Here is a 25,862-nt window from a genome sequence, read left to right as displayed (position 1 = left end):
TTTTAGTTCCATGCCTAACTTGAAAGGCATGGCATTTTTCTCTATCTCCTCCTAGTAGCTACTGGGGTTTTCACCTAACATGTATACTTTTTGCTGTTAAACTCTAACAAAGTTTTCTTTGAACTTTTTTTGGACAACATTCCTAAATTTTTTTATTAATAAGATCAAGACCCCAAAAGGGAACCTCACTTTCCCCAGTAACAATAGGATTCTAACCAAGGACTCTCCACCTTCAGACACAGTAGCCTTAGATGCATATCTTATCATTCACAGTGAGGAAATAAAATTGTTCCTCCTAGACTCATCTTTTGTTTTACCACAGTCTTAGTTGGGCAGCAAGGGTTGCATTAACTTATCTTGGAAATACATCACCAAACATCTATTCAATCAATACAGGTTTCTGACAATGGACCAAATAAATAACTCAACCAAGCCTAGCTTGGTGAATCAATTGGTTTGATTGGGATTACTTATAGGAGTGTGGTCATTTTGTAGCTGGGAATACCACTGAAGATGATAGTCTCTCTTTCAGCAGATGCTAATATTTTATATATTATCAGGGAGGGAAGAGGGCTCATTTCCCTCTCATGGGTCCAATGTTGTGTCTCATATGGATAATCAGTTTCTCTGATTTAAAAGTGGAATGGTCATGTTATGGCTATAAGAAAGTTTCCCAACTATGTGCCATTGTTAAAAACCCCACACACCATTACTATAGTGGATATAGACTCAGAAGCATGGTTTGTTGGACTTGAACTTCAGAGACTAGGGACATAGTATTCCTGCATCCAAAATACTGTCAGCTAAACATTCTTTAAATTCAGTTACACTCCAGATCAATTTGACTTCTATGCTGTGTTGTGATTGTCTCTTTGTCAGCTGGCAGAACCTTAGGAAAAGAGCAAAAAAAAAGGGGGTGGAGAGGTATTATAGAAAAGCTGAACATTGATAGATTGAGCCACAATGAGCCAGCCTATGTCTGATATCCTTCAGGAAATTCTGGTAATTTAATAATTCATTTCCTGCAGGAATAATTTGCTTCTAGCTTTTTCTTTCATCCTCTGAAGAATTTGGAGGCAACAGGTACCTTCTGAGTTAATTCTAGGAGCACAGTTGTTGGTGGGTAGGGGAGGAAGGAGTGGGGAGAGGGAGAATAGGAGAATAAAAACCCAAATGTCTCTGGGAACAGCAGTGGGAGAAATTAGTAAGAAGGCTGAATAACACAAGTTTACAAAACAGTAAATACAGAAACCAGCAATTTAGGATGTCGATCATTTATTTTGACAGGTGTAGTTTATCTCTGCTCATTTATAATAATTATTCATTGTGGAGACACATGGTCCTGCTCTTTCTTGTCTCCGTGCTGAGAGCAGTTAAAAGTAAATTTGGCAGGTCTGAAGGGTGAGTGAGATAATCCTTGTTAATGACCAAATGGAAAATCTACACTTGAGACACTTCCTGCTAGGGAGGCATGGGGATCAGATCCCGCAAGGGTTCAGCCAGTCTTTGAAATAATATTTTGAAACTCTTGAGGGATTTTTTCCTATCAAGTTTTCTTTTGTATCCAATTTATTCATTCGCTCACTTTTCTGTTTATTGTTACTCTAGCCTCTTTTCAGATTGTTATCTTTTGGATTGAAAGTTCAGAATAGACCACCGGGCGGTGGTGGCGCACGCCTTTAATCCCAGCACTCAGGAGGCAGAGGCAGGCAGATCTCTGTGAGTTTGAGGCCAGCCTGGTCTCCAAAGTGAGTTCCAGGAAAGGCGCAAAGCTACACAGAGAAACCCTGTCTTGAAAAACCAAAAAAAAAAAAAAAAAAAAGAAAGAAAGAAAGAAAGTTCAGAATAACATTATACTAAAACCAATGATTGATCTGTAGAAGAGGTCAAGATAGACCATTTTATACATTGATGTGTTCATTATTTTGCCCAGGGAATTTGAGCAGACAAAAATATTTGTTGGTTAAGCCTATGGATGCCAAATCAAGTCAAACTATAGCCTCTTGCTTTTAATAAGTGTGCTACTTATAACTCTATTTTTGCTATCAGTTCCATGGAACATAAACACTAGCATATGCAACAAAGGCTTGTTAGGGAATTAGATTAATTAATATGATTAGGACTACAGACACATACCAAACACTGTATACTATCATTGTTGATATTTGTAGAAGGAGGTAACACCAGTATCTACTTTCTGAAGTGTGCTATAAGAATAAAAAATATGGGGCTGGAAAAGTGATTCAGAGGTTAAGAGCATTAGCTGCTCTTCCAGAGGTCATGAGTTCAATTCCCAGCAATCACATTGTGGCTCACAACCATCTACAAAGCATTCAGGTGCCCTCTTTTGGTCTGCATTGAAGGCATAAATGCAGGCAGAACAATGTATACATAATAAGTAAATCTTTAAAAAAAATTAAAAAATATATTTTATGCAGAATAATATATTTTATACAATTCTCCATGATGATTGCTTATGTTTGGTATCTATTCTAACTTTGCAGTAGTAAAATTGTGAACTCAAAATTGTCTGAGAGCTAATTACAGGCAGTATTTAGTAGAATTTAGTCCCAAGGACATTTTGTAAGTGTTCATTCTTGGGCAAGTCATGGGTTGTAAGACTATGTATGATCCTGACTCAAAATAGGAAGGAAGACACAAAGACAAATACAAAGTCTGTTCTCTAAGACCCCTTTAGAACCACTCAGTCCATGTTGAATTTGCATCTCTTACCTCACAAATGAGATACTCATACTTCATACTAATGGAGAGAAACTCTGTGCTTCTTAAATAGATGCTTGAATTTTGTTTTCAAATTTGACTTAAGATGGACATGGTACATATGATATTCTTCTCAGATTCATAAAGGAAAATCTTGGTATGATTTACTCTTTGAGGGACCATCATTCCCCTTCCAAATAAATACAGAGACTTATTCTTCCTTACAAACGCTGGGCCTTAGCTTGGCTTGTTTCTAGTCAGCTTTTCTAACTTAAATTATTTTGTTTCTCTTTAACAATGTTTTGTCTCTGGGCTTTTTACCTTGCTTTATTCTGTATATCTTTCTTTCTTACTTACTCCATGGCTGGCTGTGTGGCTGTGTAGCTTTCTCCTCTCCTTTTTTCACTCCTCCCTCATCTCTAGATTTTTTTCCTCCTATTTATTCTCTCTGCACACCAGCCCTGCCTCTCTTTTCTCCTGCCTAGCTATTGGCCATTCAACTCTTTATTAGGTATTTTAGGCAGGCAAAGTAACACAGCTTTACAAATGCAGCATAAAAGAAAGCAACACATCTTTGCATCATTAAACAAATAATTCACAGTATAAAAGAATATAACACATCTTAAATTAATATTCCACAACCTTATACCTTACTTGAATCCTTTTCACTTTGTTTTCTGTCTCCCATACAGATCTTACAGCTGTAACACTTTTTATGTATCCCTTTTCCTTCACTGATGTAACCCCCCCCCCCTTCTAGAACCACTCCTTGGAAGCCTTCCCAAAGCTAGTTGGTTATCTTCAAGAGTCACAAATGTGTTACCTCACAGCTTCTCGTGGCCTCTTACAGAACCAACACCACTACCCTCTGTTATTTTGTTGTTGTTCTTGTTTGAGATAGGATCTCATGTCACCTAAGCTGGCCTCAAACTCACTACAGAGCTGAAAATGACCTTGAATACTGATCTCTTCCCTCTATTATGTAATTAGAGTGCTGTGATTACAAACATATGCCACTATGCCTGATTTATTTGGTTCTGGTAATTGAACCCAGAGTTTCATGCATGCTAGGCAAGCACTTTATCAACTGAGCTACAGCTCCAGATCCCTCTCCTTTGAAAGAAGTGCCTCCACTGACAGCAAAGTGTTTGTCTTTGTGGCATGGTAACAAAAAACAGCCTCATCTTGCCTCTTTCTGACCTTTCTGCCAAACTTCAGGTCTCTCTCTGCCTCCTCTGCTGAAACAATAATGCTGGGTCAGGTCAGCATCCAGTTGCTGGGTCCTGCATCTCATCCTGCCCTACAGGAAAGATTGGTGTTCCTTCAGTTACCCTGCTGTTCCTTCAGTTACCCTATCATTCACCACCCTTTCTATGATTCATTTCTACCTGTCAGCACACTTTAGGAAATACCTATGATATCTATACAAAATTAAACCAATTGTAGTTAGATTTTATTTCTTATCCTGGGCCTATGTAATTTCTTTGCTTCCTTTGAAATAAAAATAAAAAAGCAGAAAATCTTGAGGACATATCTTAAAAACCTGTATTCCACTAAACTGAAAAAAATCTAAAAGAAATGAATGAATGTCTAGATGCATATGACCTACCAAAATTAAACCAAGATGAAATAAATAATTTTAACAGATCTATAACAAGAAATGAGTTTGAAACAGTAATTTAAAAAAAATCACTTAGCTAAAAAAGCCCAGGACCAGATGGATTTATGGCACAATTCTACCAAACCTATTAAGAAGAACTAAAACTAATACTTCTCGAATTATTCCATGATATAGAAAAAGGAAGGAATGCTTCCAAACTCTTTCATGAAACAAGTCTTATCCTGACACACAAACTAGATAAGGACACAACAAAAAGAATATGAGCCGGGCGGTGGTGGCGCACGCCTTTAATCCCAGCACTCGGGAGGCAGAGCCAGGCGGATCTCTGTGAGTTCGAGACCAGCCTGGGCTACCAAGTGAGTTCCAAGAAAGGCGCAAAGCTACACAGAGAAACCCTGTCTCGAAAAAACCAAAAAAAAAAAAAAAAAAAAAAAGAATATGAAAATTATAGACTGATCTCCCTGATGAACATAGGTGCTAAAATTCTCAATGATGTACTTACAAACCAAATTCCAGATGACATGAAAAAAAACATTATAGCTAACATTTTCCCCCTGCAGATATTTTGATATAATCATCACATGCTTTATATTTTCTGTTTAAACAAATTCATAAACCAATTTATTTTAAGACAGGACACGTAGATATTTATTAAAATATTGTACATGTGGACATGTGTGTATGCCATATACATTGTAAGTAAATATTTTGAAGTTACATATATTATTTTCATGAAGACATAGTTTAACAATGTTAACTGTTGGTATACGAGATTTTATTCTAGCAATTAATTTTATTTTGAGATCTACTGAGTTTAACTAGGATCATTTGAATGACCCTGTGTTTAGAACTATCTGGACTCTGATAGACTCCTCAGTGGGTATACAAATGAAAACATCCACCCCTCCCTCAGAATCCTTCAGTAGCCCCGAGTTCAGCAGGGAAGAGTTGGGCCTTCCCTCTTCAAGTCTTTGATAGACCACTGCAAGCAGACAGTTGTTCTGAGGTCATGACTGCATTGGCTCTGTAATCAGCTTTTCATCTTCATTTCCCTTGGCCTCTCAGGAACATTGGATGAAAGGGATTATAGACTGGAGTTTCTCAGTCCCAGCTGGTCCCACCTGAGCAGCAACCATTTTTTATAAAATAATCACTCAGAAGCTTAATATTAATTACATACTTTTGGTCTATGGCTCAGGCTTATTGCTAGCTGTCTATTACATCTGAAATGAATCCATGTCTATTAGTCTATGTATCACCACATGTCTCATGGCCTTACCTGTGTTATATTCCATCTTGCTCCCCTGGTGGCTTGCATCATCTCCCTGTATCTGTCTTGGATTTCCTGCCTGGCTATATACTATGTTGCCATAGGTCAAAAAAGCTTCTTTATTAACCAACAGTAGCAACACATATTCACAGCATACATAAAGACTATCCCACAGCAAGAGATCACTCCTTTTCCAAACTATTGCTTCACTTGGCAATAGTTATAACTATACTTTTGTTATCTTCTGACTTTTTCTCTTCCTGATTCCATGTGTGTTGGAATTACCCCATGTGTTAGTCTGCTTTCTATTGCTGAGATAAAGACAATGATCAAAAGCAAAAGGAAAGGTTTATTTCCTTTTAGAGATTATAGTCCATCATGGAGGGATGTCCGGCCAGAAACTGAAGCAGAGGCCATGGAGGACTGCTGCTTATTGGCTTGCTCCTCTTGGTTTGTTCAGTTTACTTTTGTATAAATGCCAGGACCACATGCCTGGGGGTGATTTCATCCTCAGTGATCTGGGAACTCCCACACCAGTCATTAATCAAGAAAATACACCCCACAGACTTGACTACAAAAAATTTGGTAGAGGAATTTTCTCAATTAAGGTTTCTTCTTCTAAGATGACTGTAGCTTGTGTCAAGTTGGCATTCAACAAACTGGCCATCACATCAAGTAAACAGTTCTATTTGTCCTTATCTAGACATGTAAAATTAAATTTGTAACCCTCGGATTTTTTTTTCTTCCTTTGTTCTTATCTCTCTCCTCAGCTTTGGAATTGTATATCCAACCATCTCTCTTTGATCAGCAACAATACTGGGCCCATCTAAAGAGGTAAAGTCTAAATTCCTTTTTGTTCTCACTTCTACTTTTCTCCTGTATCCTCAATACTCTAAAGTACAGAGTTGCTCAGACTATAAAATCTAGGGCTACTTTTTGTATTCTAACTTCTCCTTAAACTAACAGTAACCAAACTTTCAAAACTACCTCTAACTGGGTCATGTTTTTACCACTCATCTATTATCATTCTCTACCAGAATACAGTAGTTCCTTGTGGTACAATCAACTAGTCTTTCCATTCCATTCTTACCATCTGCATTCAACTTTCTACAACAGCCAGATAATTTAAAGCCATACCTCTGATCATAGTGTGCTTTCACTTAAAACCCACTGATGACATCCTATAGTTCTAAACTCACAAGCCCTTACACTTGGTTACCAGTAGCTTATATAACCAGTGCCTAGTCATCACCTCCAATCCATCTTCTCCCATATGATATCCAGAATGGCAATTTCTTCATGCTTTTGCATATCCTTCTCCCATACTCGACTAGGTCCCTACTCAGTTGCCATCTCTTAACAGAGACATTCCTTGACTATTCTGGGCCAAACAGCACATCCCATTATTCTTATTTCCATTAGTTGTTCTTTAAAGGTTTATTTTATGACTTTTATGTACCTGTACTATTTTAGTTAAATACAACCCATATTACTAAATGGCAAGACAGAGCACTCTTCAATGTTGTGCCTTTTCATAAAGGAATTAATGCCACTCACATGGCCTGGGAAATTCAGCAGGTGGAATGAGAAGGCCATATGTAATGATTTGAATGATGATGCTTTAGCCAAACTTATTATTAAAGCTTAATCCCAAAAAAAACTATAATAAAAATTGTAACATCTGAGAGGTTTCTAGTTCTGAGGATTCTATTTTTTGTGAATGGGATTAATACTTTATTTCTCTTTTATTGAAAATATTTTTTCACATATGATGTATCTTGAGTATAGTTTCCCCTCCCTCTACTCCTACCAGTTCCTCCCAACCTTCCCTCTCATCTGAATCCTTTCTCTTTAGTATCCCTAAATGTCTCTCATCTAAACAAAAAGGCTTCTAAGATGTAATAATAAAATAAAGTAAAATAAAATAAGATGAAACAAAACTAACACATTGGAATAGGACAAAAAAAAAAAGAAGTGAAGGAAGGGAAAGAAAATGAATAAAAAGAGAAGGCACAAGAAACAAAGACCCACTTATTCACATACTCAGGAATCCTATGAAAACACAAAATTGGAAGTCATAATATATAGGCAAAGGACCTGCTACAGACCCTTGCAGGTTCTGTGCATGCTGCCTCAGTCTATGTGAGTGCATATATGCTTTGGTCATGTTGATTTACAATTCCTTGATTTCTTGGTTTCCTCTATCCCCACTGGATCTTATATGCCTTCTGCCTCTGCAACATGGTTCTCTAAGCAATATCCTGATTTGATAGAGACATCCCATTTAGGGCTAATTTTTTGTGTGTGTGTGTGGGGGGGTGCATTTCGAGACAGGGTTTCTCTGTGTAGTTTTGGTGCCTGTCCAGGATCTTGCTCTGTAGGCCAGGTTGGCTTTGAACTCACAGACATCCTCCTGGCTTTGCCTCCTAAGTGCTGGGATTAAAGGCATGCACCACCACTGCCCAGCTAGGGCTGAGTGTTTTAAGGTCTCTCACTTTGCATAATATCTGTCTCTGGTTCTCTGTATTTGTTCTCATCTATTTCATGAGTAAGCTTCTCTGATGATGGAGCAAGACACTGATCTATGAATATAGTAGAATGTCATTAGGAGTAATTTTATTGCTTTTTTTTTCCTTTTAAAAAGAATGGTAGTATTTTGTTTTCCTTTAGGTTCATGGGATATCTAGTCTCATGTTCTTGGTCACCCAAGCAGTGTCAGGTATAAGTTCCATCTCATGGAGTGGGCCTTAAATGAGATATTGATTGGTTACTTCTCCAAGCTTTGTGTCACCATTGCACTAGAGTTTCTTGCAGGCAGGATCCCCTTGTAGATCAAAAGGTTTGTAGCTCTGTTGGTGTTTATCTTTTGGTAGTGTGGAGAGTACCTTCCTTTACCAACGATGCTAGAATGTCTGGATGAAGGCACCAGCTCAATTTCTCCATGTTCAATGAATAGTATACTTGTTGTCTTTAGCAATGTGGCCTTGTAGTCAATTTGTGGAGATCAATCTATAGTCTTGGCAACAGCCTGGTTTGTTTTGGGGTTTCTATATGGCCCTTCTGGCCAAAAACTCAATTAGATATAACCAAGCCCTGGTAAAGGAAGCTTCATTTGGTGAACAGAGATGGCCAGCTGGAGCTCTGTTTACCCCTTTATTTGACAATTTCATTTAGGTAACTTTCATATATATATATATATATATATATATATATATATATATATATATATATATACTTTAGGGAGCTTCTTCTGTATTAGATTGCCATTCTATGCCTCAAAGGCCCTTAATTTTATCTGTTTCATCCTATATTCCTTCCCTCTTCCTGCTTTTTTCCCTTTCCCCACTTGATCCTTGCATTCCAGCTCCCAATCCATCCATAATTTTCTATTCTATTTCTCTTTCCTAATGAGGTCTACCTGCCCCCATATAGTCCCTTAATCAATACCTACCCTCTGTAGTTCTATGAATTTTAACTTGGTTTTCATTAACTTAACAGCTAATATCCACATACAAGTGAATACATACCATATTTTTCTTTCTGGGTCTGAGTTATTTTACTCAGGATGATTTTCCCCCCTAGATCCATCTATTTACCACCAAATTTCATGAAGTCATTTTTTTAAAGGCTGAGTAATACTTCATTGTATAAATATGCACCATATTTTCTTTATCTATTCTTCTGCTGAGGGACATCTAGGTTGTTTTCATCTTCTGGCTATTATGAATAGGGCAGCAATGAACATGGTTGAGTAAGTGTCTTTGTGGTAGGATGAAGCATCTGTTAGGTATGTACCCAAAAGTGGTATTCCCATTTTCCTGAGGAACTCCTATACTGATTTTCATAGTAGTATAAGTTTACACTTACACTAGCAATGAATGAGTGTTCCCCTTATTCTATATCCTCACTAGCATGAGCTGTCACTTGTTTTATTGATCTTAGCCATTCTGATGGGTATAAGATGAAATCTCAAAGTAGTTTTGATTTGCATTTTCCTGATGACTGAAGCTGTTGAACATTTCTTTAAGTGCTTCTCAGCCATTTGAGTTTCTTCTTTTGAGAATTCTCTGTTTACAAATTTACTACATTTTTAAATTTGTTTATTTTTTATATTTACTTTTTGAGTTCTTTATGTATTTGGAGTTTAGCCCTTTATCAGATGTGTAGTTGCTAAAAAAATCTTTTCCAGTTCTGTAGGCTCCTGCTTTATGTGAATGATGATGTCCTTTGCTTTTCAGAAGTGTTTCATTTTTACAAGGTCCTATTGTTGATCTTAGTACCTGTGCTAATGGTATTCTGTTCAGAAGATCTTTTCTTGTGTCAGTTATTTCAAGGCTATTCCCCACTTTTCTCCTGTCAGGTTTGGTTTTATGTTGAGGTCTTGGATCCATTTGTAGTTGATTTCTGTGCAGGGTGATAAGTATGGACTTATTTAGATTCTTCTACATGCAGCTGTCCAGTATGACTAGCACCATTTGTTGAAGATGCTGTATTTTTCCAGTTTGTATTTATGGCTGGCTTCTTTATCAAAAGCTAGGTGTCCATAGGTGTGTGAATTTAAATCTGGGTATTCAATTTCATCAATCAACATGTCTATCTTTGTGCTGATACTATGCAGTTTTTATTATTAAAGCTCTGTAGTACAACTTGAAATTGGGGATGGTAGAACCTCCAGCCATTACTTTATTGTTCAGGATTGTTTCAGCTATCCTGGTTTTTGTCTATTTCCATACAAAGCTTAAAATTTTCAGTATCTGTGAAGAACTAACTGCTTTGACATTTTTATCATACAAGTCTTTCACTTGTTTGGTTAGAATTGCCCCAAGATATTTTATATTATTTCAAGCTACTGTGTTATGTCCCTGACTTCATTCTATTTGTCATTTGTGTGTAGTAGGAGAGCTACTGAATTTTGTGAGTTAAAGTTATACTTACCTACTTTACTGAAAGTGTTTATCAGCTGAAGAAGCTTCCTGATGGAGTTTTTAAGGCCACTATCATATTATGCACAAATAAATATACTTTGATTTATCCCCTTCTAATTTGTATCCCCTTGATTTCCTTCAGTTGTCTTATAGCTTTAAGTAAGACTTAAATACTATATTGAATAAGTATGGAGAGAGTGGACAACCTTGTCTTATTCCTGATTTTAATGGAATTGCTTTGAGTTTCCATTTAAGTTGATATTGGCTATGGGCTTTATGTAAACTGCCTTTATTATATTGGGGTATGTCCCTAATATCCCTAATCTCTCCAGGACTTTTATCATGAAGGAGTGTTAGATTTTGTCACAGGTCTTTCTGCATTTAATGAGATGTGGTTTTTATCTTCCAGTTTGTTTATATGGTAGATTATATTAATAAATTTATGCATGTTAAACCACCCCTGCATCTCTGGAATAAAGCTTACTCCATTATGGTGAATGATCTTTTTTATGTACTCTTGAATTTTGTTTGCAAGTATTTTATTTAGGATTTTTGTATCTATATGTTCATAAGGGAAATTGGTCTGCAATTCTCTTTTCTTTTTGGGTCTTTATGTAGTTTAGGTTCAGGATAACCTGTGGCCTCATTAAAAAAATTGGGCAGTGCTCCTTCTATTTCTGTTTGTGCAATAAGTTGAGGAGTATTGGCAATATCAAGTCTTTGAAAGTCTGCTAGAAATCTTGCTAAAACCATCTGGCCTGGGCATTTCTTCTTTCCTTCCTTCCTTCCTTCCTTCCTTCCTTCCTTCCTTCCTTCCTTCCTTCCTTCCTTCCTTCCTTCCTTCCTTCCTTCCTCCCTCCCTCCCTCCCTCCCTCCCTCCCTTCCTTTCTTTCTTTCCTTCTTTCTTTTTTTGTTTTTCTTTTTGCTAGGAGACTTTTAATTACTGCTTCTATTTCATTAGAAGTTATAGGTCTGAGTAGCTGAAGTTTTCCTGTGTCCCACCTGGCCTGTAGTCAGGACAAATCTTTCTCACCCGCTAGTCCTGCAGCTGCTTTTTTCAGTTCTGCCTTCACATCTTGCTTCCTCTGTGTCTGGCTGGCAACTCCTGACTCTGCTCTTCCTCTTCTCCTTGTCAGCTCACCCCGCCTATACTTCCTGCCTGGCTACTGGCCAATCATTTTTTTTTTTTATTAAACCAGTATACCAAAGCACTATCCCACAGCACTTCCCCTTTTCTGTTTAATTAAAAAGGAAAGTTTTAACTTTAACATAGTAAAATTATATATAACAAAACAGTTATCAAGCAAGAATTACAGTTACAATATCTATTCTATTTGTATTTGGCAAAAATTAAAGGAATTATTCTACCATCTATTCTATATTTGTGAGTCTAAAGCTTCATATCTAATTTACCTTTTATAATAACTAAGGAAAATTATAACTATCTAGTCTTCAACTCCATCAAAGACCTCAGAAGGATATAATATTATCTAAGTAAACAGGGAAAGCATTGTAAGCAACTTCCAAAAATCTAGAATGACAGAGATATCTTGTAGTGGGTAGCCATTCCAGCTTGGATCTGGAAGTTCCAACCCCCATTGAGACTGGCAACTGTCACGCCTATGAGGCGGGGCCAGGGGAGGCACCTAGAGACCTGAGATCTGGATGGGCGACTGCTCTCTCTGTTCCGGGACCCTGAACGGTGGAGGTGGACCGAGCAGAGCTCCAGAGAACACCGCTGGATTGCGATACACATTCCCCAGACCCTGCAACCTACCTTTCCCTTTTTTTAAGTTACCCACTAAATACATCTTCCTTTTAACTAAGTAGAGTGGCCTTAATAATTTCACCAATAATATCTGGCTATCTGGGCAGTTACCCAAAGTTCTTCTGCAACGTTGGATAACTGCCCATCTTTAGCCTATAGGTCTAGAGTCTCTCAGTCACTTCTCTGTGTCCTGTAGAATGTCTGGCAGTTTCTTCTGTGAAGCAGTAACCTGAAGGACCATCTTGCCTTGCAAAGTTTAGTGGTCACTTTCCTATGGGTCTTTCATGTCCAGTTTAGACATTTTGTCAAGCAGTCTAGGCAAGAACAGTTTCTTGCCCAAATGGCTGTTTTTGCCAAAAAAGAAGATAAACTCCATATGGAGGGTCTTCAACACCCATTTCCTTTTTGAAGTAAATTGGTGCTACTAGGAACAGACAGATGTGTCTCAATATCCAGAAAGTCTAAATTTTTAAAACATTTTAAATGCCATATTCTGTAGGTCTTTGAAGTGTTTGAAGGTAACCTTTTTACCTACCTAATTGAATTATACCTAGGTACATCTAGAAAACTTAACATGACTATAAGTTTGACTACCATAGAAGACCAATTATTAATCTATATTTCTTAATTATCCATTACAATTTAAATGAGTTACATAAACTTAATACCTTAAAAAGGAGTAGAAATATACATACAGTATAACAAAATTAACTTTAAATTTGTATCAATAAACTAAAATCTATACCAATGTAAAACATTTTTAAACAGTAGATTCAATAATCTACCTTATCCTATCATATCTCTGTCCTACTTTTCTATATCATATCCCCCCTTTTTCTTTTAGAAATATATTGACTTTGACCAATAACAATTTGTAACCAACAACCTAAAGAAAGACAAACATCCATAATCCATTTTTGGGGAATGTGGTCATAGCTTTCTAAGCTACTTCCTGTTGATAGGGGGCACTGGTAGTCTTATGGGGATCCTCAGAAAATTAAGAATTATAGTTAAGTTCTGACTGGAATAGTCTGTGAGGCTGCATTGTCTGAGCCAGTTGCCTTGAAGCCATTCTGGATATCGCATCATCTGGGCCATGGTGTCATCAGAGATCTTTCAGGCGGTCTTGGCTCATCAAACCTGATATATCTTAATCTGGAACAAACACATAGGCTCTTGCTTCCTGTGGAAACAAAAGCAGGTCCTTCTTTCCAAAGCAACATATCCTTAGATCCAAATTTTGAAGTCAAAATACCATACACACACACACACACACACACACACACACACACACACACACACACATATAAATGAGCAGTCTTTACAATCAAATGTCTTTCTGCAGTTAAAAATTCCAAAGACAATATAATCCAGACTCTCTGTGTGATATCCATCTTTACGTGGCTTATTTTTTTATATTACTTTTACTTTCTCTTTAAAGACTTTATTTTTTAAAACTATCTATTTTTATATGACTGCATATATTACTTTTTTTCTCTCTTCCAAGCCTATGTAAATCTTTACACACATTGTAAACTATTCCATCTGAATCTGTCTTATTGTGAATCTATTGCTTTAAAATGCATCATTCTTCACCCATCTCAGCTTCCCAAGATGGCGGTGGTATGTTTACCACCAGCTCTGCTTCTGGAGCCATGTGTACCATCAACTCTCAGAAGCAGTGGGTCTATGCTTCTATCAAAGCATCATGTAGCCTAGAAACCTCTTTTTATGATTTTTTTTTTTTTTTAGTAGCAAAACTATATCCACCATGCATCATGTTGCACAGCTTGTTGAAATCTCTATATAACTTGGCAGGAATGTGCCATGGAGTAGCTATAGTCCACATGCTGCAAAACTACCATAGAATAGCTCAAGCCACATGTTGCAGCATTTTGCCACCCTCATGAGACATGAAGCAAGAACTTAGGTGAAAACTCGAGCTGTTGAGCGCCATTTGTAGCTGAAGTTTTCCTGTGTCCCACCTGGCCTGTGGTCAGGACAAATCTTTCTCACCCGCCAGTCCTGCAGCCACTTTTTTCAGTTCTGCCTTCACATCTTGCTTCCTCTGTGTCTGGCTGGTGACTCCTGACTCTGCTCAGGAGTATGAGATTGACAATATGGGATTGTCAATATTATTGATTTTCTCAATAATCAAATCTTTGTTTCATTGATTCTTTGAATTATACTTTTTAAAAAATTTTTCTTCTTCTTCTTCTTTTTTTTTTTTCAAGACAGGGTTTCCCAGTGTAGCCCTGGCTGTCCTGGAATTCCCTCTGTAAAGCAGGCTGGCCTCAAAATCATAGGGATTGCCTGCCTCTGTCTCTCTAGTGCTGGGATTAAAGGCATAGGCCAATACCACTCAGATTTTGTTTGTTTCTATTTTATTGATTTCTGCTCTGAATTTGACTTTTTCTAGTCTTCTACTCCTTTTTGATATGATCTCTTCCTTTTTTTCTCTGTAGCTGTAAGTTTTCTTTGGTCCCACCCAGTTCCACAGCCGCTTACAAAATAATCACTTAGAGGCTTAATATTATTTACAAACTGTATGGTATATGGCAGGCCTCTTGCTAGCTAGCTCTTATAACTTAGCCCATTTCTATTTATGTATAAGTTGCCACGTGGCTGTGGCATTACCAGTCTGCTGGCATCTTGCTTCTCCTGGCAGTGCTGGTGTTTCTCTAGACTCTGTCTTTCTCTTTCCTTTATTTCTCTTTGGATTTCCTGCCTTCCCCCAAGCTGCCTTGCCATAGGCCAGAGCAACTTATTTATTAACCAATGGGAACAACATATATTCACAGTTTACAGAGAGACATCCCACAGCAGTTCTAGAGCTTTCAGGTGTTTTGTTAAGTTACTAATTTGACATCTCTCCAATTTTTTTACATGGGCATTTAGTGTTATAAACTCACCTCTTCAAACTGTCTTCATTGTGTCCCATTAGTTTGTGTATGTCATATGTTCATTTTCATTCAGTTTTGGAAAGTCTGTAAGTTCTTTCTCAACCCATTTTTTTTCATTCAATAGTGAGTTGTTCAGTTTCCATGACTTTATAAGCTTTCTGTTGTTGTTGATACCCAGCTTTAATTCATGCTGGTCAGATAGAATGCAGAGTGTTATATCAATTTTCTTATATCTGCTGCGACTTGCTTTGTGTCTGAGTATGAGGTCAAGTTTGGAGAAAGTTTCATAAGCTGATGAGAAGAAGGTTTGTAGTTGGAAGATTTCTTTGGTCCACCTGGCCTGCAGAATCCCATGGCTGGCTTATAAAATAATCACTCAGAAGTTTATATTAATTATAAGTGCTTGGCCATTAGCTTAGTCTTATTCCTTATTGGCTCTTACACTTAAATTAACCCTTAATTCTTATCTATGTTTAGCCAGGTGGCTTGGTGCCTTTCTTCAGTTCTGCTTTGTCATCTTGCTTCCTCTGTGTCTGGATGGTGACCCCTGACTCTGCCTTCCTTTTCCCAGAATTCTCCTTGTCTGCTTATCCTGCTAATACTTCCTGCCTGGCTACTGGCCAATCAGCATTTTATTTCACAATCAATCAGAGCAACACACATTCACAACATACAGAATGATATTCCATAGCACTTCCCCTTTTCTGTCTAAGGGGTGATGTCCTTCTGTATGCTGTAAATATGTATTGCTTTGATTGGTTGATAAATAAAGCTGTTTGGCCAATGGCGAGGCATAGAAGTTTAAGTGGGACATTCCAACTAGAGAGAGAGGACAGAGAAAGACAGATCAGAGGAGACACTGCCAGCTACCACCAGTGAAGCAAGATGTAAAGATACTGGTAAGCCATGAGCCACGTGGCAAAGTATAGATTTATAGAAATTAGTTAATTTAAGATATAAGAACTAGCTAGTGAAAAGCCTGCCATGGCCATGGGTTAAAAATAATATAAGCCTCTGTCTGTTCATTTGGGTCTGAGCAGCTGCGGGACCGCAGGGCCACAGGAGCTGGGTGGGACCAGGAAAATTTTCAGCTACAAAGGAAAATTTTTTTTGTGTGTGTTTAAATAAAATGTTTGGTAAATATGTTACACTCATTATTTTTTTATAGCATCAGTTAACTCACAGCATTTCCCTGTTTAGTTTTTGTCAGAATGACCTGTCTATTGGTAAGCATGGGTTCTGAAGTCTCCCACTTTTAATGTGTGAGGGCCAATATGTGATTGAAGTTGTAGTAATATTTCTTTTATGAACTTGAGTGTCCTCATGTTTAGAGTGTAGATTTTAAGAATTGTAATGCCCTCCTGTTGGATTTTTCCTTTGAGTATCTAGTGTCCTTCCCTATCTCTTCTGATTAGTTTTGGTTTGAAGTCTACTTGGTCAGGTATTAAGTTCTTGGATTCAGTTTGTCAGTATTTTATTGAGGAATTTTGTATCAATGTTTATGAGGGAGATTGGTCTGTAATTCTCTTTCTTAATTGTGGCTTTGTGTGGCTTGGGTATCAGGGTAACCGTAGCCTAATAAAAAGAGTTTGGTAATGTGCCTTCTCCTTCTATTGTGTGGAACAATTTGAGAAGTATTAGCATTAGTTTCTTTGAAAGTGTGGTGAATTTTGCACTGAAACCACCTGGCCCTGGGCTTTTTTTGGTTGGGAGACTTGATGACTGCTTCTATTTCCTTAGGGGTTATAGGTCTATTTAAATTGTTTATCTGGTCTTGATTTAATTTTGATATGTGGTACCTATCCAGAAAATTGTCCCTTCTTGTATATTATTATAGGACTAGCCATGATAATATAATTCCTAGGGGCTCAGAAGAGAAACTAGGAATGGTGAGAACTATTTTCAGGAAAAGAATCTAAGTACACTAAGTTTTTTGTCCATCTATTTTATTCCTCTGGGATAAAATCCTATCTACACAACTGCAGTTCTGTACTCAAGCCTAGTTCCTTTCTTGCCCGATTTGTCTCTTCCTTTATCTGCTGCCCCTTCTAAGTTCTATCTTAATTCTCTCATCTTAGTTCTGCCTCATCTAGGTTCCTCTCATCTTATTCTATCTAGTACTTTCCCATCTGGCTCTTCCTTATTTCTCACCTCATCCTCAAGTTCTCCACCCCTATCTTCCTTTCCATCTCCTTATACCTCTAAGTCCTACTCCTGTCCCTGAGGTATCCAGTCATAAACCCAAGCAATAGTGATCCTCTGGCAGATTAAGGTCACGATGAATTCATATGGGGTCATAAAAGCAGGTAAGAATTTTCCTCAGGCAGTGACTGTCAGGCTTTCTTTTACAAACCAAAAAGAGAGTGGTTAAAGAAGGAGGTCAAATGACAGCTAATATGAGTTAGTACATCAAAAAGGGAATTTATGTGCTCAATCTACATTCCTAGAAGAGGTTAGGTAAGAAGTTAGGAGTCTATAATGTTAGTAAGGGGCTGTATAAGAAAGAAGGGTCTCACAGTAAATTGCACAAGAAACAAAGCTATCCCCTGACCTAGGAGACAGGTGCTTTTTTTTTTTTTTTTTTTTTTTTTTTTTTTTTTTTTTTTTTTTTTTTTTGGCCTTGGATGCTTAAGTCTGTTCTTAGAGAGTGAAGAGGTATCTCTGATAAGATATTTTCATCCCTCCGGGAGGGTGGGGTGGTGGTGATCATGGCCAGATGGTGCTAATGACAGTATTTACAGGGAGGCTTGAACTGGGGTTGTGGCTGTGCATAGCTGTCAGCACAGAAAGTTATCTGAATATTCCATTGGTAGAGGGGAAATGGTGCCCAATAAATGATGGAAAAGTTACAATAGCACATGAGAAACTCATAGCAGGAAACAGCTAATAATTAAATGCCAAATATCACCATGGCTCCTTGAGCATCAACTTGACCTCTGGAAGGCCCTTGGCTTTGTTATAATCAGCTGAAATTATACTTTACATATTTTTGCAGCTTGTAGCAATCCATTTCTTTAAGATTTTCCAATTTTGTGGTGTGATATTGTGTCCCCCAATATATTGTGCACCCTAATAAACTTATCTGGGGTCAGAGACCAGAACAACCACTAGATAGACATAGAGGCCAGAAAATGGTGGTACACACCTTTAATCCTAGCATTCTGGAGGCAAAGATCCATCCAGATCTCTGTGATTTCAAGGCCACACTGGAAACTGAGCCAGGCATGGTAGCACTCTCCTTTAATCCCAGGAAGTGATGGCAGGAAGCAGAAAAGTATATAAGGCATGAAAACCAGGAACTGCAGCAGCAGTTCAGCTAAGATCTATTTGGGTGAGGACTCAGAGGCTTTCTGTTTGAGGAAACAGGACGGGGTGAGAAGTTGGTGAGGTGAGGTTAGCTGTGGCTTGTTCTGCTTCTCTGATCTTTCAGCATTCACCCCAATATTTGCCTCCCATGTTTTTTTATTTAATAAGACCTTTTAAAATTTGTGTTACATTGTGGAGTACAGGTTTTTGACATATGACCTAATGATTCTCTGGTTTTCCTCAGTATCTGTTATGTCTCCCTTTTCATTTCTGATTTTGTTAATTTCGATATTCTCTCTCTACCTTTTGGTTAGATTGGATAAGGGTTTGTCTATCTTGTTGATTTTCTTTTTTTTTAAATCTGTATAAAACCATTTTATTTAAAGAAAATTCAGTTTTAATCCCCGCCCCCTAGTTATAGGGAGCTACTTCTTTCTTCTCAATAAACTTTGGTTACGCTTAAAATCATTTCATTAAAAACAGGAAAATGACAGTCATTTCATGATTTAAGGTCTTTTTGTTTTAAATTCAGTGTAAATGTTAATCTAAACCCAGAACTTCACAGCTGTTTTTCTCTAACCTAGATAATGTAAAAACCTTGCTCTGCTCTAAGACATCTGTGCCTCTGGATGAGACTCGAACTCCTTCATTACTGCAAAGCAGCTATCAGTAAAATGTGTAGATGGAGTCACCACCATGCATTTGCAGGAGCCAGCTCAGCACTGCAGTGCAATTCTTCCATTTGCTAGAAGAGCCCTTGTACATTTTCAAAGCTTTTCCATGTAGAGTAGAAGGCAGACTCCACATTCCTGCCACTCCAGCAACCTAGAGGGAAAAAGCCACAGCAGAGGAGGTGAGGCTGAGTTTTCCTATTGCACTTTGAAGCAGATTTTGGAAGGATGGACAATTAATTTTGTTTTTTCAAAGTATTAAATTGTTAAAAAATAATTAAGGCAAGGGGCTGGAGAGATGGCTTAGATGTTAATAGTACTGGCTGCTCTTCTAGAGGTCCAACTTCCACAAGAGTTTATATGGGTTTTTAGTTCCACAGGACTAGATGCCCATCCTAGTGAGAAGGTATGGTAGCAAGAGCAGGAAGCTAAGATCACATCTCCACCATACACAAAAAGCTGAAAGTAAGCCGGAAGTAGGGTGAGGTCATTAACTGCCCCTGGTGATGTAATTCCCCCAGTAAGACTTCTTTTCCTAAAAGTTCCACCGACTGGGGACCAACTGTTCAAATACATAAGTCTATGGGGGTTATTTTTTTTTTTTTATCATCTTCCACATTCTTCCCATGATGCCTTTACACCCATAGCCATGTAATACAAAATGCAGTTAATCCAATATCAAAAGTTCCCATAGTTGTTATTGTTCTGAAATCCAAAGTCTCTTCTAACACTCAGTGCAGTCTCTTGTGTCCCACTGTTAATCAAAAGAGACCAGTTACATACTTCCAACACACAATGGCACAGAATACACATTCCCATTCCAAAAGGAAGGATGGTGGGAATAGTGAGGAGATACTGAACAAAGGAAGACAAAAGCCAGCATGAGACACCAAACCCTGCAGCACCATGCCCACTCTCTTAGGTTTGGTTTCAGAGGGATTAGTTGGCTGCCCTCCAGCATTGCTGCCTGCAACACAGATATTTGTCTGCAGTGTTCTGCTCTGTGCAGCTCTCCTTGGCACATATCTCACAGCTTTGGGATTTCCAGTGTCTTTGGGCCTGCACTATAACCCAGGTTTCACCATCACAGCTTCACTCACTAGCCTCCCTCTTATAACCTTGTTGCAGAAACTCCATCTCTACCACATGTTGCCTGGCCTCTGGCTTTCTGAAGCCAAGAAGGGAGAATCTAGCATCCTTGTTGATTTTCTTAAAGAACCAACTCTTTGTTTCATTGATTCTTTGTATTGTTCTCTTTGTTTCTATTTTGTTGATTTCAGTCCTCATTTTGATTATTTCCTGTGGTCTGCTCCTCCTGGGTGTTTGCTTGTTTTTATCTAGAGCTTTCAAGTGTGCTGTTAAGTCACTAGCATAAGATTTCTCCAACTTCTTTATGTAGGCGTTTAGCATTATGAACTTTCCTCTTAGTATTGCTTTCCTAGTGTCCCATAAGTTTGAGTATGTTGTGCATTCATTTTCATTGAATTCTAGGAAGACTTTAATTTCTTTCTTTATTTTTACATTGACCCAGTGATTCAGTTGAATGTTGTTCAGTTTCCATGAGTTTATAGGCTTTCTGTAATTTTTTTTTTTTTTTTTGGTTTTTTGAGACAGGGTTTCTCTGTGTAGCTTTGCGCCTTTCCTGGAGCTCACTTGGTAGCCAGGCTGCCTCGAACTCACAGAGATCCGCCTGGCTCTGCTTCCCGAGTGCTGGGATTAAGGCGTCGCCACGCCGCTGCTTTCTGTAATTTGTGTTGTTGAATTCTAACTTTAAGCCATGGTGATCCCATAAGATACATGCAGCTATTTCAATTTTTTGTATCTGTTGAGATTTTCTTTGTGATGGAGCATGTTATCAATTTTAGAGAAGATTCCATGAGGTGCTGAGAAGAAGGTACATTTTTTTGTGTTTGGGTGAAATGTTCTATAGATGTCTGTTCAGTCCATTTGAGTCATAACATCTGTTAGTTCCCTTATTTCTCTGTTAAGTTTCTGTCTGGCAGACCTGTCCATTGTTGACAATTGAGTGTTAAAGTCTCCCACTGTTAATGTGTGAGGTTTGATGTGTGATTTAAGCTTTAGCAATGTTTCTTTTACAAATGTGGGTGCCTTTATATTTGGGGCATAGATGTTCAGAATGTTCATCTTGATGGATTTTTCCTGTGATGAATATGAAATGTCCTTTTTCATCTCTTTTGATTGATTTTAATTTGAAGTCTATTTTGTTAGATATTAGGATAACCATGATAGTTTGTTTCTTAGGTCCATTTGATTGGAAAATGTTTTTTCAACCCTTTACTCTCAGGTAATGTCTGTCTTTGAGGTTGAGGTGTGTTTCTTGTATGCAGCAGAAGGATGGGTCCTGTTTTCATACCTATTCTGTTAGTATGTGTCTTTTTATATGCAAATTGAGACCATTGATATTGAGGTATCAATGACCAGCAATTGTTAATTTCTGTTATTTTTTGTTTTGTTAGTGGTGGTGGTAAGTGTTATATGTTTTCCTTCTTTGGACTTTGCTGGTATGAGGTTACCTATTGCCTGTGTTTTCATGGGTGCAGCTAGCTTCCGAGGGTTGGAGTTTTCCTTCTATTACTTTTCATAGGGCTGGATTTGTGGATAGGTATTGTTTAAACCTAGTTTTGTCATGGAATATTTTGTTCTCTCCATCTATGGTGATTAAAAGTTTTGCTGGGTATGGTAGTCTGGGCTGGAATCTTTGGTCACTTAGTATCTGCAAAACATCTGTCCAGAACCATTGAGAAGTTGGGTATAATTCTGATACATCTGCCTTTATATATTACTTTACTTTTTTTCTTTTACAGCTCTTAATATTCTTTTTTTATTCTGTATGTTTAGTGTTTTGATTATTAATTAGGTGGCCAGGGTATTCTTTTTTTTTTTTTTTTTTTTTTTTTTGGTCCAGTCTATTTGGTGTTCTTTAAGCTTCTTGTATCTTCCTAGGCACATCCTTCTTCAGATTGGGAAAGTTTTCCTTTATGATTTTGTTGAATATATTTTCTGTATCTTTGAGCTGGAATTCTTTTCCTTCTTCTATCCCTATTTTTCTTAGGTTTTGTCTTTTCATGATGTCCCAGATTTCTTGGATGTTTTGTGTTAAAAAATCGTTCGATTTAACATTTTCTTTGACCAATGAATCTATTTCCTGTATTGTATTTTCTTTTTTTTTTTTTTTTTTTTCAAGACAGGGTTTCTGTTACTTTGCCTTTCCTGAACTCACTTGTAGCCAGGCTGGCTCGAACTCACAAAGATCCGCCTGCTCTGCTCCAGTGCTGGTTAAAGCGTGCGCAATGCCGTATTGTATTTTCAATGCCTGAGATTCTCTCTTCCATCTTTTGTATTCTGTTGATTATGCTTGCTTCGATAGTTCCTATTTGTTTACTTAGATTCTCCTTTTCCTGAATTCCCTCCATTTGTGTTTTCTTTATTGCCTCTATTTCAATTTTCAAGTCTTGAACTATTTTCTTCACCTGTTTAATTGTTAATTTCTTCAAATTTTTGTTTGTCTTTTCTTCAAGTTTCTTTAAGGTAATTTTTTATTTCCTCTTTCAGGACCTGTATCATCTTCATAAAGTTATTTTTTAAGGTCATTTTCATCTGCTTCATCTGCATTGGGATGTTCAGGTCTTCCTGTTGTAGAACCACTAGTTTCTGGTGGTACCATATTGCTCTTTATGTTGTTGAATGTATTCATACACTGTGGTCTACCTATCTCTTCCTCCAATTGGTGCAGATAAAGTCTGTCCCTTGTGTGGGGTGGTGTCCCTCTTCCTCTAATTGGTGCAGGTTAGGCCTGTGGTTCCAGTGGTTGCTCTTCCTCCAATCAGTACAGTTGGGGTCTGTGGCTCTGCTGGTCACTCTTCTGCGACCCTGGGACTGAGGTGGGTAGATATGGGGCATGGGATATGCCCCCAGGGGCTAGGATTTAGAGAGCAGGGCTGTCCAGATAGCACTCAGACACTTACCTCTTTTGCCCATCGATGCAGATGGAGACTGTAGCTGAGGTGATTGTTGATGTGGTAGGGATGGTTGTCTGGGGATGATGCTGTTGCCTGGTTGCTGGAACTAAAGGTGGGTGGGTTAGGGGTGCAGGATGTGCCCCTGGGGGCTAGGACCTAGAGGGCAGGGATGTCCAACAGGGCTCTCAGATATTCACCTCACTGCCAGTGGGGGCAGGTGGGGGACTGTGGCTCCAGTGGTTGCTGATGCAGTGGGATATGGTTGTTGGGGATGGGGGGAATTTGATGCCACTGCTGGGTCACTGGGACTCCCAACTTCTTTTCTTTAATGTCACTCTTGGTTGTCAATTCCAATTCCATAATCCCAGTCACAGTCTCTTCTATAAATTAACCAAATGTTTACCAAAGCAGAGCACAAAATAAAAATCCACCAAAGAAACATCTAATATCTGGAATATAGACACAATTCATATAAACTAACGGCAGATATAAATCTCCCACTTGAAAAATCTCAACATCGGTTTACTGTAAACCACAGCATTGAGTAGTCAGAACATGTTCAGCTTGAGCCTGCAATGAAATCTCCCTGGTCAATTCAATTATTTAACAAAAAAAGACATACCCCTGGTTCAAATGATAAGAAGCACAAAATGACTGGAAAGCATCATTAAAATTAACTGTATATTGGGATGGAATAAAATATGTAGTAGGATTGAGAGTGTTGCCATTTATTCATTACACAAAGAGCTCTAAGGAAGTCAGATCAATGACAAGAAATGTCACATCACTTCACATGTCTCCACAATCTCTCTAATCTTCTGTCTTAAACATTTGCTTCACATGATTGTATTTTTCTTAGAAAACTTACCTGGCTTCAGACTGGTCCAAACCTCACCTACCACACTAAGAGGTGATTCATACAATGTCATTTCCAGGAAGAGATGCACTCCAAGCCATTATTTCTATGCTGCTGATAGGTAGAATGTAACACTTAGGTACATTTTCAAGGGAAAGAACATGTTACCAACTTGTCTTGATTCTAAAGGATTCTGAATATGAACCATATAGCCAAGCCTCAAAGCTAGGAAGTGGGCAAGCTGAGGTTTTAACTCAGAACTGACTATAAACATTGTTCTTTTCAACACCAACCACACTGTCTCTTATGGGAAAACTTGCATAATGCTTTTGGATGGAAACCAGTGACAACCAGAAATGTTAAAAAAAAAAAAAAACATTTTGTACAATGGTTTGAAATAGTTTGTTCCCATTTGGTAGAGGGATTTGTGATGGTCTTCAGGACTTATCAGCAACAAAAATAACCAGTGGCCCAATTGCTTAGAACTTGAAATATATCAGACAAATGCAATCAATGAGTCAAATGTGTTTTGAGTGTCCTTTGTTTTCTCAACATTACACTGGAATCTATGAAATGATTGAACATCAAAATTCTTTGGAAAGCAGGAAGAGAATGTGAAACAGTATTGTTAAAGAAAAACTATAGAAGAAGGCACAGCTACAAAGAACATAAAACCTTAATGTGGGGAATAAACTTGCAAAAATTAGTAGGTCTTCATTGTCATAAACACTACATAGAATATATGTAATTGGTAAGTAGACTACAGAAAATAATCTTTTTCTGTGAAGCTAGAGGGTTTCAGGTTTTATAGGTAATAAGCTCTTTGTTGTAGCTACCCAACACAATGATGTAGTGTGAAAATAGCCATAGACAATGTATGAAGGGGTGAATGGGATCATATTCCAATAAAACTTTATTTGCAAAATCAGGCTACCAAATGCTTTTGGTCTACAGACTAAACTTGCTTTGTAGCCAAGGATGATCTTGAACTCCAGATCCTTCTGCCTTCACCTTCCTAGTCCTGGGATGACAGGCCTGTGCCATTCATTGAATTTTGAATTGACCAATGTAAGTTGCCCAGTACTGTATCCTTGAAAAAAGAGGTTTGCCCAAAGTTCAAGCTGGATATATCCAAATCTCAGTTCTCTGCCTCTTGTCACAATAAACCATCACCATTGGCTGCCATACCCATGTTCACTACTGCATATTTTTAGAGAACATAGAGTTGGCTTGTAATACTATGCTGTCACACAATCCAGGGCTCAAAACTCACCCAGATGAATGTGACACCTTGGAGAATTGTTACATTTCTGGATCTTAACCTCCCAAAAGCATAAAAAGTCCCACTGTACAGACCATACTTCAGATCAACAAAATAATAACCTCAGGATGAGAACTAGATATTAGATTTTTTTTTCATTATATTCATATGATTCCAAAGTCTAGATAAGCTTGAAAATTATTATTTTTTTTCTGTTTCTCAAGACAGGCTTCTTTGTGTAACAGTTCTGACTGTCCTGGAACTCACTCTGTAGACCAGGTGGCCTGGAACTCAGAGATCAACCTGCCTCTGCCTCGCAAGTGCTGGGATTAAAGGTGTATGCCACCACTGCCTGACTGAGAGTTACTATTTTGAACTCTGTACTTATAGAACCTCTTTTTAGTGCCCACACAGTTCTGATGAAACAATGAAACAGAACAGGCAAATCATAAAAGAACGACAAACCTTCCCTTAAACTCTTGCACTTCCTGAATTTTCCTTATTTCCTTCTTGTTCCTGCTGGTCTTTGACAAAGGCTTTTGAATTTCCCAGTTTACCTTTTTTGACAGTGGAGGGCACT

At 38.0% G+C, this 25,862-nt stretch overlaps 1 long non-coding RNA gene across 2 annotated transcripts in view; it reads left to right on the top strand.

The window, feature by feature from the left end:
- Positions 1-25,862, top strand: part of LOC114710599 — a 155,104-nt gene that overhangs the window by 13,347 nt on the left and 115,895 nt on the right. For both annotated transcript variants that reach the window (XR_005091656.1, XR_005091655.1), the window contains exon 2: positions 6,383-6,446. This is a non-coding gene — a long non-coding RNA (uncharacterized LOC114710599). The remainder of the gene's footprint in view (positions 1-6,382; positions 6,447-25,862) is intronic.

This window comes from Peromyscus leucopus, chromosome 5, assembly GCF_004664715.2.
Source record: "Peromyscus leucopus breed LL Stock chromosome 5, UCI_PerLeu_2.1, whole genome shotgun sequence".
Classification (NCBI taxonomy): domain Eukaryota; kingdom Metazoa; phylum Chordata; class Mammalia; order Rodentia; family Cricetidae; genus Peromyscus; species Peromyscus leucopus.
Note: the sequence above shows the minus strand (reverse complement) of the source record. Positions and strands in the feature narration are given on the sequence as shown.